A 16370-nucleotide genomic window follows, 5' to 3' on the forward strand; every position below is an offset into this window, starting at 1 on the left:
CCCATCCTAGCTGGTTTACTCCCCCCATTGCACTTCCGCAAGTCAGCTGACTCCTGCTGACCCCGGCCACTCCCGCCTCCCCTTCGACTCCTCCCATTGTGTGGCACACCCTCCTCTCCCGCTCCCCATTCACAGGCTCTCCCCCTCCGTTTTAAGTGCGGGAAACAATCCTCGCTTCCCCGCCCCGGTCCTGTCCCCCCCAGTCTTCGGCGTGGGAAAAAGAATCCCGCGCTCTCCACCTACCAGGCCCTGCCACCAACCAAAACAGTGCCCAACCCGCCCCATCCACCCTCCCCAACCCGAAAGAGAAAAACACAGAGAAAAAGAAACCCAAAACAATGCAAAGCCCCCCCCCCGAACCAAAAATAGGCATAACATATCCACCGCAGTCCCCAATCGCCCATCCCGACCCTCAGTCTGTGTCCAGCTTCTCGGCCTGAACAAAGGCCCACGACTCCCCCGGAGACTCAAAATAATGGTGCCGGTCCTTGTAGGTAACCCACAATCGCGCCGGCTGCAACATGCCAAACTTCACCCCCTTCCTGTGCAGCACCGCCTTCGCTCGATTGTACCCGGCCCTCCTCTTCGCCACCTCCGCACTCCAGTCCTGATATATCCGAACCTCCGCGTTCTCCCACCTGCTGCTCCTCTCCTTCTTGGCCCACCTGAGCACACACTCCCGATCGACGAACCGATGGAACCGCACCAGCACTGCCCGCGGAGGCACGTTAGCCTTGGGCCTCCTCGCCAACACTCTATGGGCCCGTTCCAGCTCCAGGGGCCCCTGGAAGGACCCCGCTCCCATCAGCGAGTTTAACATGGTGACCACATAGGCCCCCACGTCCGGCCCCTCCAGCCCCTCCGGGAGGCCCAGAATCCGCAGATTCTTCCGCCTCGACCGATTCTCCATCTCCTCGAACCGCTCCTGCCATTTCTTGTGGAGCGCCTCGTGCGCCTCCACCTTTACCGCCAGGCCTAAGATCTCGTCCTCATTGTCAGAGATCTTTTGTTGAGCCTCTCGGATCGCCAACCCCTGGGCTGTCTGTGTCTCCAGCAGCTTATCAATAGAAGCCTTCATCGGCTCTAGCAGGTCCGTTTTAATCTCTCTGAGGCAGCGCTGGATACCCTCCTGTTGCTCCTCCGCCCACTGCCTCCACGCTGCCTGGTCTCCACCGCCGCCATTTTGTCCTTCCCTCCCTTCTTCTGGTCCACCACCACCTTTTTTGTTGCCCCGCTCCTGGTTAAAGCCATATACTGACGGGGAGCTATTATTAACTCCTTCCCACACCGGGAAACGTCGAAAAAGTGCCCTTGGGGGCCCTGAAAAGAGCCCAAAAGCCGCCGAGTGTGCGACTTAGCTCCGCATAGCCGCAACCGGAAGTCTCGAGAGGGAATCCTTTTGGCAGTGTTCGCTTCACTAATCTGCCCCAAAAAGTCTGTGGAAACTCCTGAAAAAGGTCTGAGAGTCGGTTCCAGACGGGAGCTGCCGAATGCGCGACCTACTCCTCCATGGCCGCCACCGGAAGCCTCGTCCCCGCTTCTTCAGTGGCCTTGGTGAGATCTTTTCACAGTTGTTCCCTCTGCTGCTAGAATTCACCTTTGATAAAGGCCCTCAGGTCAGCTTGCAGCTTTAAGCTTGCCGTTCCCCCGCCTGCATGCTGGAAGAGGCTTTGTTTATCCTGCAGCACAAGCCAAATCTTTTACTGTTTCTGCCGGGTCTGGTAACCAAAAGACATACCATTCCTGGGGGACACTGTCAGGGTAATGTTCCAGTCTTCTTCCCACAACGGGAAATGTCAAACAAATGCCGTGGGGGCCCTGTAAAAGAGCCCAAAAGTCCGTTCCAAGCGGGAGCTACCGAATATGCGACCTAGCTCTGCATAGCCGCACCCGGAAGTCGCCCAGTGCCAGAGGGAGGTGGCGCAGTCACTGGCTGATGTGACACAAACCCAGAAGGTGGTGGCACATGCGCAGCTTGATGTGGTGCATTCCCAGATGGAGATGCTCCACTCCCTGTGCTCCATGGCCGCGAGCGTGCAGACTCTGGTTGACCAGAGCGGGCCTCCAAGACTGGCAGTGCTGGTGGCAGGGGAGCCTCATGGGATAACTCTGCTCCCACCCCCATCCCATGGAGTAGCCTGGGGCAATCGGGCACCCTGAGGGAGGAGGAGGTGATGGAGTCCCTGCCGGTAAGATGCCGGAACACCACAGCACTTCAGACTCCCCCTTCCCTTTCTGTTCCTGGTGCATTTCGTGGGCAGCAGGGAGAACAGGGCGGCACCATGCCACCTGGGACACCCGAGCAGCAGCCGGGCCCATTGAGGCCCAGTTGCCCCAGAAGGCCCCCGCCAATTGGGACCCAGGTCACAGGGCGGGAGTCACAGCATGCCGCCTCCACCCGTGAGGCCAAAAAGATAGACACCAGTTAAATTGGCTTGGGTGCAGGATATAGTTTAGTTATCGGGGCGAGGGCACAAATCTATATATACATTAAACACCTGTTACCAATGTTACAACCTGCCTTGGTGCTCTGTCAGATGGGTGTGTTGGGTGGGCTGGTCTGGGCTGGCTAGATAGGGGGTGCGGGGGGGAGAGGGGGGGAGGTGGAGGTGGCGGGGGGGGTGTATGGGCGGACGTTATGGGGGGCCCGTCCCATCACTGTCACCCCAGGGATCTGATGGGACTGAGTGTTGGAATGACCAACTCGCATGCAGGGATCACCCAGGTAGATGGTGGAAAGTGCTACATCGTCATATGATGCGGAGCACCAGAGCTCATCGCAGAGTGGGTTGTCATTATCCTCCACCACAAGGACCATAGCTCCTGTTACTGACAACCCAGGAATGACACCCCCATAGTGCGGCAGGTATGTATCATGGAGGGGGGTGGGTGGGGAAGTGAAGGGGTGTGGACGTGAGATCCGGTGTCTGTGCCCTTGGCTAATATCCCCCCTCCCTCCCAATTGGTGAACCTGGAGTCGATCAGAGTGTCCCGTGCACATTGGCCAGAGCTCACTTGTCGTGTACCTCCCATACCTGCTTGAGCCTCATGTCTTGCCCATCCTCCCCCTCCTCTGCATCCTCCTCATCGGACGAGGCCTGGCATTCATCCTTCTCCTCCATCACCTCGCCTCTCTGCTGCGTGATGTTGTGGAAGACACAGCAGGCCGCCACGATGCGGTCCCCCACTCAGCGTCATACTGGAAGATCCCTCCAGAGTACGCCAGGCACCTGAACTGCATCTTCAGGAGGCCAAAGCACCGCTTGATCACGGACCTGGTCGCTGCATGGGCATCATTGTAGTTGGTCTCGGCGTCAGTCTGTGGTCTCCAGATAGGTGTCATCAGCCACAGTCACAGCGTATAACACCTGTCACCCAGGAGCCAACCCCCCAGCTGGGGTGGGCGTCTTGAACATGTCAGAAATCGTCTAGTGTGCCAGGGTGAAGGCGTCGTGCACACAGGTGTTGGGCGTGGACGCGTATGATGCACATCTGATGGTGACATCAGCTGCACGTTCATCAAGTGGAAACCCTTTCAGTTGGTGCAGAGCGGCCTGTCATCTGCTGGAGATCGTAGGGGGGCATGCATCCCTTCGATCTGACCCTGGATTAGGGCATCTCGGCGATGGCGGTGAACTCCGCTCTCCGGGCATCCTGGTGGGCTCAGTCACATTGAAATGAATGTATTGAGCCACCTGGCATATAGGGCTCCATGATGGTGCAGGTGAACCTGTGCACCGAGGTCTGTGAGATCCCGGAAGATCGCCACTCGGTGCCTGGATGGATCCCGTGGCGTAAACGTTCAGGGCGACTGTGACAGCCACCAGCTTCCCCCATTCCCCAGAGTACCATGTTCTGGCAGATATGTTGCACTGTCTCTCTGCTCAGCCGGAGTCCTCGGCATGCTCTGTCAGGTAGGTCCTCAAATTACAGTCGATGCCGGTACACACAAGGCCTCATGTGGCACCTCCTGGTCACCTCCTCCTCCTTGGCCTGTTGGGTTGTCGGCACGCCACCCTTGGTGGCCATCTCCTATTCCTCTGCCGCACGCTCCACTGCTGCATGCTCCGCTGCTGCAGCTTCCACCTCCTTCCCAAGCTTAGCCAGCTCATACAGCCGCAAGGCATCCCCCAGGGCTGCGGCGACGAGCAGGAAGGCTACCATTGCTGGTTGTATTCCAATATCCATTGTCTGCAGAGGGTGAAAGGCCAACATTTTAGCATGGTGCGTAGCCCTGTGCCCAACCAGGTCCAACGGGCTACGTGGTCGCTGTGGTTGGCACAGTGGGCTCTGCCCCCACCCACAAGCCCCTTCCCCCCACATCCCCGCACCCCTGGCCCTGTCCGTGCCCGGCTCCATGGGGGCCTCTGGCCCTGGCACCCATCCCTGATGCCGTCGGCTGGCACTGCACTTGTCAGCTCTGTGGCCCCCATCCACACCCCCCATCAGGGATGGTTTAGCACAGAGAGCTAAACAGCTGGCTTGTAATGTAGAACAATGCCAGCAGCGCGGATTCAATTCCCGTGCCTGCCTCCCCGAACAGGCGCCGGAATGTGGCGACTAGGGGCTTTTCACAGTAACTTCATTGAAGCCTACTTGTGACAATAAGTGATTATTATTATTATAGTGGCTACAGTGGGTGTTGCCCTTGGGTGGGCCACCTGATGCCCCGCCGGCAGGTGGCAGCCAGGTTGTGGGGTGGGGATGTCGGAAGGTGGGGTGGGCCAATGTCACTGCCGAATCAGTGGCCAAGGTGGGTGGCCAGTGGATTGCGCAGCGAGATGGCCCACCCCACCCCAGCCTGCCCAGCCAGTGTCCAGCCCGCCAGCTTTGCGTTGCGTCTTTCCATGTCCTCTACTGCTGTCTTGCTCAGATGTTTTTTGTATATCCGTATTCGGTCAAGGATAACTCCAAGGGATGTTGTTTGTGATTCAATCTCTTGCCATTCAAGGCGATATTGAGTTCCCTCTTGATGCTGACATTGTAGAGGTAGAATATAATTGTGTTGTTGTGCTATGCTGAAGACGCCAAGTCCTATAATAGTTGGCCAGCTTTGCAACATCTTTATTTAGTGTTGTCAATAGTTTAGAAAATGTCTGAAACGGTGAGGCACAGCAGATATTGTCAGATAGATGAACTTCTGAGACAGGATTGGAGGTAAATCGTTGATATAGATTGAAAAGATGGAACAAATTACTGGTGAAGCTCATTGGACTGTTTCCTCCAGGCACTTGTCTCATCACCCATGTGCTCCTGAGCCGTCCATCTCGGAGCAATAGTTTGATGGCGTTGGTAACCCACGAAGGGAGGTGTCTTGACATTTTGACAAGGAGACCAGTGTGCTAGACGGTGTTGTATGAAGGTGGCTGGAGCAAGGACCAGGGCGCATGTGCTTCACCCTCGCCGACTACCAGCTTGTTTAGCTTTCAAGCTCTTCTCCATCTCTGGCTCTATCTGCTGCAAGATGAGACACTCTAAGACCTTGCAGCACACAGAGAGCAGAGGTAACTTGAAGGTAAATTGAAGGTAGCTTGAACGAAATGAAATGAAAATTGCTTATTGTCACAAGCAGACTTCAAATGAAGTTACTGTGAAAAGCCCCTAGGCGCCACATTCCGGTGCCTGTTCGGGGAGGCTGGTACGGGAATTGAACCGTGCTGCTGGCCTGCCTTGGTCTGCTTTCAAAGCCAGCGATTTAGCACTGTGCTAAACAGCCCCTTTGGTACAGGGTCCATCATCCCTGTACCAAAGAAAAACCAAGCAGCGTACCTTAATGACTATCGTCCAGTGGCTCTGACATCCATCATTGTGAAGTGCTTTGAAAGGTTAGTCATGGCACGAATCAACTCCAGCCTCCCAGATTGCCTTGATCCACTACAGTTCGCCTATCGCTGCAACAGGTCCACAGCATACCCATCTTCCTGGCCCTGCACTCAACCCTGGAACACCTAGATAACAAAGACACCTATTTCAGACTCCTATTTATTGACGACAGCTCAGCCTTCAACACCATTATTCCTACGGAACTCATCTCCAAACTCCATGGCATGGGCCTCGGCTCCTCCTTCTGCGACTTAATCCTGAACTTCCTAACCCACAGGCCATAATCAGTAAGGATAGGCAATAACATCTCCACGATTATCCTCAACACTGGTGCCCTACAAGGCTGTGTCCTCAGCCTCCTACTATACTCCTTGTACACCTATGACTATGTGGCAAAATTCCCCTCTAAATCGATTTTCAAATTTGCTGATGACACCACCGTAGTGGGTCGGATCTCAAACAATGACGAGACAGAGTACAGGAATGAGATAGAGAATCTGGTGAACTGGTGCGACGACAATAATCTCTCCCTCAATGTCAACAGAACGAAGAAGATTGTCATCGACTTCAGGAAGCATAGTGGAGAACATTCCCCTGTCTACATCAATGGGAACGAAGTAGAAACGGTTGAGAGTTTCAAGTTTTTAGGTGTCCAGATCACCAACAACCTGTCCTGGTCCCCCCATGCCGACACTATAGTTAAAAAAGCCCACCAGCATTTGTTCTGGCTGTATCACAGCTTGCTATGTTTCCTGCTCTGCCCAAGATCGCAGGAAACTCCAAAAGGTCGTGAATATAGCCCAATCCATCACGTAAACCAGCCTCCCATCTATTGACTCTGTCTACAATTCCCGGTGCCTCGGAAAGGCAGCCAGCATAATTAAGGACCCCACGCACCCCGGACATACTCTTCCACCTTCTTCCATCAGGAAAACGGTACAAAAGATTGAGATCATGTACCAACTGACTCAAGAACAGCTTCTTCCCTACTGCCACCAGACTTTTGAATGGACCTCCCTTGTATTAAGTTAATCTTTTCTCTACCCCCTAGCTATGACAACATTACATTCTGCAGTCTCTCCTTCCTTCCCTATTTATGGTTTGCGTTGTCCGTATCACATGCAAGAAACAATACTTTTCACTGTATACTAATACATGTGACAATAATAAATCAAATTAAAACTATTTTGCATCTTTGCCTGGTTTTGGTAGGCTGCTAACTTTGAATTTAGGCAGTCTAACTTTGATGTCTTGCTCAGATCTTTTGTATATCAGTATTCAGTCAAGGGTAACTCCAAGGGATGTTCATGATTCAGTCTCTTGAGAAATCTTGAGAGGAATTAGGCGAAGCAACAGCAGGCTAATAGGCCAAGGTGTTTGAGAAACTCAGGAAGAATGTTGGCATCGCCAAAAAAAGTGCAGGGTTTGATTTTGTTTAACAGATTGTCCAACTCCACTGCAGTGAAGGATTCAGGACATTATCTGAAATTGTAATGTCTTCAAAAGGCTCTCCACTCAGTCTTTATCTGTTTTATGACTTCTTTCTATATGGAGGAGATTGGTTGCTACTTTGTTGGCATTTGTTGGGCTGCTCCAAGATGACGTAGGAACCTCCAGCATTTCTGGCTGGAATGGGTGAAATTCAAGTTTCTGGTGTCGTGTTGGGTGTTCCGATACACAAACGGACCAACACGGTTGTAGATGGTACAACTCTGTTTTATTATTCTGTACAATAATAACTATTAACTTCTGGCTGTGGTTCGTACTTTACCAGCTAGCCTGTGGACCCAGCCCTAGCACTATCTTTGTGAGGCACTCAGCACATGGTGTATGTCTGAGTGGCACGCTGTGAGCTCTGTGCTCTGAGCTATCTCCTGGCAGAGTGAGCGGGAACTGTGGTGTTCCCTGTTTTATAGTGCGTGTGCTCTCACTGGTGATTGGCTGTGATGTTGTGTGTGTATTGGTTGGTTCATCTACCTGTCCATCAGTGTGTGTGTGTGATTGCACCATGATATGTTAATATGGATATCATGACATCTAGTGGTCTCTTCTCATTTAGCTTGGCAGGCAGAGTCCAAGGACTCCATCAAATGATCAGCTACATGTGGGTCACCAGTTCCCTCATTGTGTTGAAGGAGAGAAGCACATTCTTCTTCGAGGCAGGGGGTGTACTCTGGGCAATATCCCCATGGGATGGATTTGGTGGCCGCTTTGTAGGTGGCTTTGCAGAAATAGCTGTATGCGTGCTCTCTGGGGATGTGGCAGGGTGTTATCATTACTGCACCTTGTTTCAATGCCTTGCAGTATTTCATAGAATCATGGACTTATGACTGTGCAGAAGAAGGGAATTCGGCCCGTCGAATTTACACCAACCCTTTGAAAGAGCAACCTACTGAGAATGTGCGAACTCCACACAGACAGTTACACGAGGTCGGAATCAAACTCGGGTGTCTGGCGTTGTGAGGCAGCAGTGCTAACCACTGTGCCACAGTGCCACTCTGGTTGGCTTTGCGTAGGATCCACCAATTCGTCCTTGTGCTGGTGATGATAGGTAGTGAAGACCCAGATGTGGGTCACAGTTAGTCTGTACGGGCTGTGTGGGAAGGTATGCAAGACTTGGCATGATGTAGGTAGTGGGTTGCCATGTGTTGAGCTGACCCAACAAAGGTCAGGTGAGTTGTCACGCCATCATCTTGCAGAGTCAAAAGTTCTTGGCTGTTTGGGATCATTCTGTGTGGCCCAATTTGCAAGTTTTGCGCTATCAGCTTCATCATTGTAGCCCAGTCTGTGTGATGTCTGTTAAAGTCTCCAATGTAGACAGCTTGGTGTGAAAGGGTAGGAAGAGCATCTTTATCCCAGCTGGTGCTGGGAGACTTGTAGACATTTGCTATATTGAAGGCTTCAATCTTCTTTACATCAACATGGTCAGCGGAAGAGAAAAATAGGTTACATCTGTCATGGTTGATTGAACATATGTTCCTTCACTAACCAAGCCACATAAATATTGTGACCACAAGGAGAGCTGAGAGGCTGTGTTTTCTGCAAGATTTTCTCACCTCCTGCCACCCCAAAGTCTTTTCATCATGTACATGTTACGAATTATGAATGTGCTGGGAATTTTTCTACTTGCCGTCTAGTGCAGTCTCGAGATTCAAGAAGTTTGACAAACTCACTAGACTGATATCCAATCCAAATATGTGCAGGTTAGGTGGATTGGTCATGCTAAATTGTCCTTTAGTGTCCATGCTAAATTGTCCCTTAGTGGGGTTACTGGATATGGGGATAGGCTGGAGGAGTGGGCTTAAGTAGGGTACTCTTTCCAAAGGCTGGTGCAGACTCGATGGGCCAAATGGCCTCCTTCTGCACTTTAGGGATTCTATCCCCCACCTTAAAAAATTTACTCCCTCCACATTGGCTGCAGTGTGTGCCATCTACAATACACTGTAACAACTTCTCAAGGCTTCTTTAACAGCACCTCCCAAATCCATGTGGCTGGATTCTCCGTTTCAGAGACAAAGGGCGGGATTCTCCATCCCGGCAGCCGGCCAATTGGGTTTCTGATTGTGGGCACCACCACGCCATCGGGAAATCCGTGGCCGTGAGTGCGATGCCGGCGAAATAGAGCATCCTGCCAATGGAGAATCCAGCCCTAAGTGTTGACTGAATTGGTGGTGCCCCACGGCAGGAAAATTGGCGTTGTTCCCAGAGCAGTTCACCAGCTGTTAACGGGCTAGCATCAGCGTCACGTGGAACACGACCGATTCAATGAAAAATGCTATCCGATTTGCCGGACTTGGGATTGACACTCGAGAGGGTGACACTCGAGAGACTGACAAGCTGCAGCCGCATACAAGCACTCCACTTACCCATACATACATCCCAGCCAACGAGATGGCAATAAGGAGAGCGGCACCCCGTTTCACTGATATGGTACTGTAGATACTGCTGGATGCCATGGAGGAGAGGTAGGCCACCCTGTACCCCGGGGTGAGCAGGAGGTTGCCACATGCTGCCACGCATTGGACCTGAGTGCAGGTGGGAGAGGCTGTGAGTGCCGTGGGCAAGTAACACCCCGTACATCCCCCTCTATTGCAACCACTTCCCACCCCAACCCGTGGTCCAATCATGCATCTTGTCTTATTAGGAGGATTTCCTGGGGATGATCTCTTAGCAGGATCTCCTGGGGATGAGGCGGGCCCTTCTGAAAATGAAAAATGAAATGAAAATCGCTTGTCACGAGTATGCTTCAAATGAAGTTACTGTGAAAAGCCCCTAATCGCCACATTCAGGCGCCTGTTCGGAGAGGCTGGTACGGGAATTGAACCGTGCTGCTGGCCTGCTTTGGTCTGCTTTAAAAGCCAGCTATTTAGCCCTGTGCTAAACCCACCCCTAACCACAACCCCAGCAGGAGAGCAGCGAGGAGGAGGAGGAGATGTGCAGCGAGGAGGAGGAGGAGATGTGCAGCGATGGGAGCCCTCGACTCGCAGTCCGAGACACCCAGGAGCACCAGTCTGGGGATGACACGGACTTCCCATCGCAACTAATCTCAACAGTTGTGAAAGGGGAGGGGGCAGTGGCGTAGTGGTATTGTCACTACAGTAGTAATCCAGAGACCCAGAGTCATGCTCTGAGGACCCGGGTCCGAATCCCACCATGGCAGATGGTGAAATTTGAATTCTGCAAAAATTTGGAATTAAAAGTCGAATGATGACCATGAAACCATTGTCAATTGTCGTACAAACCCAAGTGGTTCACTAAAGTCCTTTAGGGAAGGAAATCTGTTGGCCTTGCGTGGTCTGGTCTATATGTGACACCAGACCCACAGCAATGTGGTTGATGCCTAAATGCCTTCAGGGATGGGCAATAAATGCTGGTCCAGATAGCGACGCCCACATTCTTGAACAAATAAACAAAATGCCCTCCACCATCCCAGAGACTCACCTCGGTTGGGCAATTTAGTGAAGAGGCTCCAGGGGCACTATCTGCTGTGGAGTATTGCGTACAGTTCTGGTCACCGCATTATAGGAAGGACGTGGAGGCTTTGGAGCGGGTGCAGAGGAGATTTACCAGGATGTTGCCTGGTATGGAGGGAAAATCTTATGAGGAAAGGCTGACGGACTTGAGGTTGTTTTCGTTGGAGAGAAGAAGGTTAAGAGGAGACTTAATAGAGGCATACAAAATGATCAGGGGGTTGGATAGGGTGGACAGTGAGAGCCTTCTCCCGCGGATGGATATGGCTGGCACGAGGGGACATAACTTTAAACTGAGGGGTAATAGATATAGGACAGAGGTCAGAGGTAGGTTCTTTACGCAAAGAGTAGTGAGGCCGTGGAATGCCCTACCTGCTACAGTAGTGAACTCGCCAACATTGAGGGCATTTAAAAGTTTATTGGATAAACATATGGATGATAATGGCATAGTGTAGGTTAGATGGCTTTTGTTTCGGTGCAACATCGTGGGCCGAAGGACCTGTACTGCGCTGTATTGTTCTATGTTCTATGTTCTATGTTCTATGTACATGCAGCGGTCGAGCAGGTTGAGGTTAGAACTCCCCAGGGGGCAGATGGTCGGAGGCGGTCCGACCCCAGGGACTAGATGCCGTCCAGACATGTTTCAGACTTCAGGAAAGGGCGGTCCCATATATCGTGAAGATGCGGTTTGTCATGTGAGAGTACCTTTAAGAAATGGGTGTTTTTTATAGAATAACTAGTGGGTGTACCTTTAAGAAATGGGCGTTTATTACTGCAGTGATGTCAGAGTGTGGGTGGAGCTGGGCTGTGTCAGTTTTTAGTTTCACTTTGAGAAAAGCTTGGGTGTGTCTGTGTTTTTTTGGTTTAGTTTCAGTGTTGGAGCTGCAGTCAGCCACAGGATGTGCAATGTTGTTCTCTCTGCCATGTAAAGACTATCTCTTGATCATTTGGTGAATTCAGAGTTATAACTGTTCTCAGTAGTGAATTTATACCTGATGTGCTTCTGTTAAAAGGTTTTTTAAGTCTTATGTTAAAAGGAAAGTAAGGATTACCTAGTGTTGTATTTTTTGGGGGTTGTATTTGAGTTAATGGTTGCGAAGATGGTCACTGGATGTTTTAAAAAGGGTTAACTGGAGTTCATAGAATAAACATTGTTAAAAAAGTACTGTTTCCATTTCTGCTGGACCACACCTGTAGAGTGGGCCGTGTGCTCCCCATACCACAATCTATTAAAAGTTGTGGGTCAGGTGAACTCCATGATACACTTTGGGGTTCTCTAAATCCTGGCCCATAACAAGTCTCAGAGCCAGACTGCATGAGGGGCTGTTGGCGAGCATCCAGGGCCTGTAGGTACAGCTAGAGGAGTCTAACCACCTGCAGGAGCAGGAGTTGGGACCGACCGTGCATGCAACCCAGGCCTACATGGGTAGCGTCCGCAGTGGAGGCCTTGGGAGGGGGGGGGGGGGGGGGGGGGAGGTGGGGGGTGGGGGGAAGGTTTGGCCATGGGTCAGGATGTCCAAGGCCTGGGGCACTGCGGGCGGTGGCTGAGGTCCAGGACAGGGCTTCCCTATCACAGGTAGCCATGTACCAAGGCCACCTGGAGAATGCAGCAGTGTTCTAGAGCATGGCCCAGTCACAGCAGGCCATGGCAGAGGGTGTCATGGCACATACCCATGGGAGGAGGTGCAGTCACCCGCTGAAGTTGCGCAGCCCCAGAAGATGGTAGCACAGTCACAGCATGATGTGGCTCAGTCCTAGAGGGAGGTTGACCATCCCTTGTGCTCTATGGCCTCAAGTATCGAGACACTGGTCGAGATGGGTGCGGGCACCAGGTGGTGATGGATCCTCAGGTCCTTGAATGACAGGTGCTGCCGGTACACTGAGGTCTCATGCAGTGCCTCCTTCCCACCTTCTCCTCTCTGGCCTGTTGGGCAGCCATCTCTCCATCTTCATTGGCTGCCTACTGTTCCTCTGTGGCAGGCTCCGCTGCTACAGGGTCCTCCTTGAGCAGCTCCAGCTCGTGCAGCCTCAGTGCATTCCCCAGTGCTGTAGCGACGAGACCTGGTTGAATTCCGAAGTCCATTGTCTGTAGGGGGTGAAAGTCAGACACTGGTTAACATTGGGCATAGGGGTATGCACTAACGGCTACACAGTGACCCAGGTCTGCACTGCAGACCCTCCCACCCCCCCTCCTCCCTCATGCCCACACGCACCCCTGGCCATTTCCCCGGCACCCTGCCCACCGCACTCCTGGCCCTGTCGGTGCCTGGCACCATGGGGACCTCTGGCCCTGGCGCCCAGCCCTACGTCCAGGGGTACCAGTGGCTGGTGCTACCCATGCCAGCGGTACGCTCCGTAGGATTGGTCAGTGGGGGGGCGCAGTAAGGTGCTTCCTTGCAGGCTGCAGAAATGGCGGATCTTCATGGACATCCTGGTCCTGTGGGGGGGTGACCCCGACCCCATGGTCCATCCCCTGATCATCCCCCCACCAGCCACTGCTGCACCTCTCCGGCCTGGCGGAGACTCCCCCAGCCTGCCCTGTTAATGGTAGGGCCGACAGCCCACGGTCGTGCCTCTGCATGTCCTACCTCCACTCTCTCCTGATTTTTAAAACCTTAAGTGAAACTCGGTGCCGGTAATTTCTCCGATGGAGGCGGAGCATTGCAGAGGCCCCGCGGAATACCAGGTCAGGCTTGCTAATGATATGTGAACAACGTTTACAGGATGTGCGAAGGGACGCCGCTGTCAAGGCATCGGAGCATGGAATTCTGGCAGGCGCCCTGCGCCCGCCACGAGTTTGGCGGCACGATCGATTCTCCACGCAATCGCGCTCCCCGATTTTGCCGTGGCCGACAGAGAATCCCGCCCATAATCTCGACAACATAGAAGGATTCTCATCTCATACATTTCATCACCTGTAATTTCTCCTCTAGGTCACATACCATCCTGACTTGTAAATATCTTAGTAAGAAGTCTTACTACACCAGGTTAAAGTCCAACAGGTTTCTTTCCAACACTAGCTTTCGGAGCACTGCTCCTTCCTCAGGTGAATGAAGAGGTATGTTCCAGAAACATATATATAGACAAATTCAAAGATGCAAGACAATGCTTAGAATGCGAGCATTTGCAGTTAATTAAGTCTTTACAGATCCAGAGATATGGGTAACCCCAGGTTAAAGAGGTGTGAATTGTCTCAAGCCAGGACAGTTGGTAGGATTTCGCAAGCCCAGGCCAGATGGTGGGGATGAATGTAATGCGACATGAATCCCAGGACCCGGTTGAGGCCGCACTCATGTGTGCGGAACTTGGCTATAAGCTTCTGCTCGGCGATTCTGCGTTGTCGCGTGTCCTGAAGACCGCCTTGGAGAACACTTACCCGGAGATCAGAGGCTGAATGCCCTTGACTGCTGAAGTGTTCCCCGACTGGAAGGGAACATGCCTGCCTGGTGATTGTCGCGCGATGTTCGTTCATTCGTTGTCAGACATCTTATTGTGCTCACCCCAATCCAACACCGACATCTCCACATCATGTAAATATCTTGTCATTCCTTCACGGTTGCTGGACCAAAATTCTTGAACTCCCAACCAGACTAGTCATCAGACTGCACCCTAAGCATACAGTTCAAGAAGATGTAGCAGTTCAAGAAGATGGCTCACCACCACTTTCTCCAGAACAATTAGAATTACAGATGGGCAAGTATGCTGTCCTTGCCGGTGATGCTCATACTCATAAATGTAAAAAAATACCATAACAACTCTGACCATAAGAAATAGGAACAGAATTAGGCCACTCGGCCCATCGTGTCTGCTCCGCCATTCAATCATGGCTGATATTTTTCTCACCCTCATTCTCCTGCCTTCTCCCCATTACCCCGATCCCTTTATTAATCAAGAACCTATCTATCTCTCTCTTAAAGACACTCAGTGATCTGGCCTCCACAGCCTTCTGCAGCAAAGAGTTCCACAGATTCACCACCCTCTAGCTGAAGAAATTCCTCCTCATTTCTGTTTTAAAGGATCGTCCCTTTAGTCTGAGATGATGTCCTCTGCTTCTAGTCTTTCCTACAAGTGGAAACATCCTCTCCACGTCCACTCTATCCAGGCCTCACAGTATCCTGTAAGTTTCAATAAGATCCCCCTTCATCCTTCTAAACTCCAACAGGTACAGACTCAGAGTCCTCAAACGTTTTTACAAATGAGAGGGGCGATATTGTTGGAGAGGACAGTGTGAAACAGATTGGTAAGCTCGAGGAAATACTTGTTAGGAAGGAAGATGTGTTGGGCATTTTGAAAAACTTGAGGATAGACAAGTCCCCCGGGCTTGACGGGATATATCCAAGGATTCTATGGGAAGCAAGAGATGAAATTGCAGAGCCGTTGGCAATGATCTTTTCGTCCTCACTGTCAACAGGGGTGGTACCAGGGGATTGGAGAGTGGCGAATGTCGTGCCCCTATTCAAAAAAGGGACTAGGGATAACCCTGGGAATTACAGGCCAGTTAGTCTTACTTCGGTGGTAGGCAAAGTAATGGAAAGGGTACTGAAGGATAGGATTTCTGAGCATCTGGAAAGACACTGCTTGATTAGGGATAGTCAGCACGGATTTGTGAGGGGTAGGTCTTGCCTTACAAATCTTATTGAATTCTTTGAGGAGGTGACCAAGCATGTGGATGAAGGTAAAGCAGTGGATGTAGTGTACATGGATTTTAGTAAGGCATTTGATAAAGTTCCCCATGGTAGGCTTATGCAGAAAGTAAGGAGGCATGGGATAGTGGGAAATTTGGCCAGTTGGATAACGAACTGGCTAACCGATAGAAGTCAGAGAGTGGTGGTGGATGGCAAATATTCAGCCTGGATCCCAGTTACCAGTGGCGTACCGCAGGGATCAGTTCTGGGTCCTCTGCTGTTTGTGATTTTCATTAATGACTTGGATGAGGGAGTTGAAGGGTGGGTCAGTAAATTTGCAGATGATACGAAGATTGGTGGAGTTGTGGATAGTAAGGAGGGCTGTTGTCGGCTGCAAAGAGACAGCCTTTGATAGATAGGATGCAGAGCTGGGCTGAGAAGTGGCAGATGGAGTTTCACCCTGAAAAGTGTGAGGTTGTCCATTTTGGAAGGACAAATATGAATGCGGAATACAGGGTTAACGGTAGAGTTCTTGGCAATGTGGAGGAGCGGAGAGATCTTGGGGTCTATGTTCATACATCTTTGAAAGTTGCCACTCAAGTGGATAGAGCTGTGAAGAAGGCCTATGGTGTGCTCGCGTTCATTAACAGAGGGATTGAATTTAAGAGCCGTGAGGTGATGATGCAGCTGTACAAAACTTTGGTAAGGCCACATTTGGAGTACTGTGTACAGTTCTGGTCGCCTCATTTTAGGAAGGATGTGGAAGCTTTGGAAAAGGTGCAAAGAAGATTTACCAGGATGTTGCCTGGAATGGAGAGTAGGTCTTACGAGGAAAGGTTGAGGGTGCTAGGCCTTTTCTCATTAGAACGGAGAAGGATGAGGGTCGACTTGACAGAGGTTTATAAGATGATCAGGGGAATAGATAGAGTAGACAGTCAGAGACTTTTTCCCC

Source organism: Scyliorhinus torazame, chromosome 6 (genome assembly GCF_047496885.1).
Source record: "Scyliorhinus torazame isolate Kashiwa2021f chromosome 6, sScyTor2.1, whole genome shotgun sequence".
NCBI classification, from domain to species: domain Eukaryota; kingdom Metazoa; phylum Chordata; class Chondrichthyes; order Carcharhiniformes; family Scyliorhinidae; genus Scyliorhinus; species Scyliorhinus torazame.